The sequence below is a fragment of the Sinocyclocheilus grahami genome, unplaced genomic scaffold, assembly GCF_001515645.1.
Source record: "Sinocyclocheilus grahami isolate Dianchi unplaced genomic scaffold, SAMN03320097.WGS_v1.1 scaffold300.1, whole genome shotgun sequence".
Taxonomy (NCBI): domain Eukaryota; kingdom Metazoa; phylum Chordata; class Actinopteri; order Cypriniformes; family Cyprinidae; genus Sinocyclocheilus; species Sinocyclocheilus grahami.
Genome location: NW_015505479.1, coordinates 1,340,368 through 1,343,199, shown reverse-complemented (window position 1 = coordinate 1,343,199; position 2,832 = coordinate 1,340,368). Strand labels below are relative to the sequence as shown.

Below are 2,832 nucleotides of genomic sequence, written 5' to 3'. Positions count from 1 at the left end.
CCACCAATGGCAGTTAAGGCAAGTAGAGCATGAGATTTTTACTCAATCAGTAACAAAAAAACAACAACATGTGTGACAGTTCTCACTTGATTAACAACAAAAAGAAAGAAATAGTTCACCCCAAAATGTACTCTCCCTCAGGCCATCCAAGATGTTCAGATGATCAGATTTGGAGAAATGTAGCATTGTATCAGTGTCTCAGCAATGGATGCTCTGCAGTGAATGGGTGCCGTCAGAATAACAGCTGATAAAAACACCACAAGTATTCCACACCACTCCAATCCATCAGTTAACGTCTTGAGAAGTGAAAAGGTGTGTGTTTGTAAGAAAGAAAATCCATAAGACATTTAAGCATTTTAAACTTGGGCTAAAATATGAGTCCTTTATCCATAAATTTGCTTTCTTCAGGGAAAAAGTTGTGTGGTCTGAATCAGGAGAGGAATATGCACAGATACCGTTTACAAGAAAAACAGTCCTAAACAGCTCTAAACAAAAATATGGGTGGATTTTGATGTAAGAGGGAGTGTTATTATTGTGAAATATGGACTTATTTTAGCTGGAAGCGATGGTTTTAAGTTAAAAAGTCTTAATGAATGGATTCTAATCAGTTCAATCAATTTTTACTGATGGACTGGATTGCTTGTGGATTATTGTGATGTTTTTATCAGCTGTTTGGACTCTCATTCTGACGGCACCCATTCACTGCAGAGCATCCATTGCTGAGACACTGATGCAATGCTACATTTCTCCAAACCTGATGAAGAAACAAACTCATCCTAATCTCCGATGGCCTGAGGATGAGTACAGTTCATTTTAAAGTGAACTATTCCTTGAAGGATGTGAAGGAGGTGATGTTAGTTAGTTAATGCATTAACTAACCTTAACTAATGGGGCCTTATTGTAAAGTGTTACCACATATTTTTATGTGACGCTCTTCATTAACAGGGATTTGTTTCTTGGATCTTCAGTTTCTTGGTCTGGAATAGCAGTTTTAAGAGACAGTGTTAAGTTGGAATATGTTGTAGTAATCGCAGTAAATCATGTATAATTACATGCAACTAACCTTAAATCAAACCCTAATCCTAACCCTACGCATGTTGTTAATTAATATTACTCCGTATTTAAATATATAATTATACCATAACAAGGACACCTTAAGACAAAGTGTAACCTAATCATTTATTAGGGAATGGAAAACATAATCTTAAAGTTTAGGGGGTTACGTTTTTTTTTTAAACCTATTTTACAACAACACAAAATGGGCAAAATGGTGCTTCTTGAGTTTACAATATACAGAAAGGTATTCAAAATTCAAAATGTCTACTGTGGAAAAATAAGCACCCCCCTTTAGTTTTGTAGGCGATCTTGCATCCACTTGCCATAAATAACTGTCTGTCAGTCCCCCATTATGCACATTTTTTTAGGATTGCTTGATGATTACTTGTATTATTAAGAATGCATCCAATTGATCAAAAGTAACAAAGACATTTAGATTTTTCTTTTGTTTGTGCTATTTGTTTAGGGTTTACGAACAAACCAGAGCAATATAATAAGGGTCATATTAAGTGTGGCCATGCTGTTTAGTGATTTTTTTTACTAATTTTCACTTGTTAGATTCGATTGTAGTTACTTAAGATGTAGGGGTGTGCTAACTTTTTCCACGCAATAAATGGAAGTTTAAGCTGTCCAAATAATTACTAAATATGCATTCCAAGTGAAATTTGTTAAATTATATTGATATTTAATGTATTGCCATTTGTGAAATGCCAATCAAATATATACAAAACATTTTGGGGGGGGGTTATTTTGTTCAAAAATTTATCATTTTAAAATCTATTTAGGCCTACATAGAAAACAGTTATTTTAAATTGTAATAATATTACTGTTTTTTTAATTTTGATCCAATAAATGCAGCTTGGTGAGCATAAGACACTTCTCTCAAAAATATTTAATACTTTTACGGACACCAAACACTGTACATGCATGCAAAACTGCATATGAAACATGCAGTTATATATGTTTTTTGTATAGCAAGTGATCAAAGGATCAGTGTTTGCATTGCAGCATGTAATAATGTGGTGTATTTTGTTGTATGTGCAAGTCAAGCAATCCATCCTTTCCCCAGCTTCAGCCATTGTCTTCTTCATCTGTGTGTCATTCCACCGACATATTCAGACATAGCAACCCCTCATGTGGCGTGGATGTGTCCTGCCAATACAGAGTGAGAACGCTCCAGCCTGAAAGTCATTATGTTTGCATGCCTCCCACAGGAGAAAGAGGACAAGGCAATGCTGCAAGCAGAGGTGCAAAATCTCAGGCAGAACAACCAGCGGTTGCAGGAGGAGTCCCAGAGCACCGTGACACGGCTCATTAAAGTCACCGAACTGCTCTGCAACGTCAACAAACCCTGCTAGCATCGAAGGCCAAACCATGGCAGCGAGAAAGATCAGAAGACGCATGAAAAGGCCAATGAAAATGTTAGCAAATCCCTACAAATGTCTCTTAAGCGACAAGACCATCGATAAGCCTTACTAGAAAGTGCAGGAAAACAAACAAATTATAAATAGAATTAACATCTCCGTTGCACCCTAAAAGGTTTCCAGGGCTAGATTTAAGTAGTCCCATCACTGTGACAGCTTGTTAACAATGATAGCCTTTGGTGCAAGATCTGATCTCAATCATTGGCTAACGTTGTTCAAAAACATCTGACTGTCCAAAAGTCATTATTTGCAACCCTCAGATTCGACTTTGGAAAACATTTAGTGACATGAAATGGTCAAAATCATATTATCTTTAAGTATTTTTCATCAGATTCCTACATAGTGAACCGGA

General features: G+C 36.3%; 1 protein-coding gene across 1 annotated transcript in view; it reads left to right on the top strand.

Annotated features, from left to right (window-relative positions):
- Positions 1–2,349, top strand: part of sipa1 (signal-induced proliferation-associated 1) — a 49,541-nt gene extending 47,192 nt beyond the window's left edge. The window contains exon 18 of the mRNA XM_016293243.1: positions 2,271–2,349. The gene's annotated coding sequence lies outside the window, so the exon portion shown is untranslated. The remainder of the gene's footprint in view (positions 1–2,270) is intronic.
- Positions 2,350–2,832: the final 483 nt, after the last annotated feature.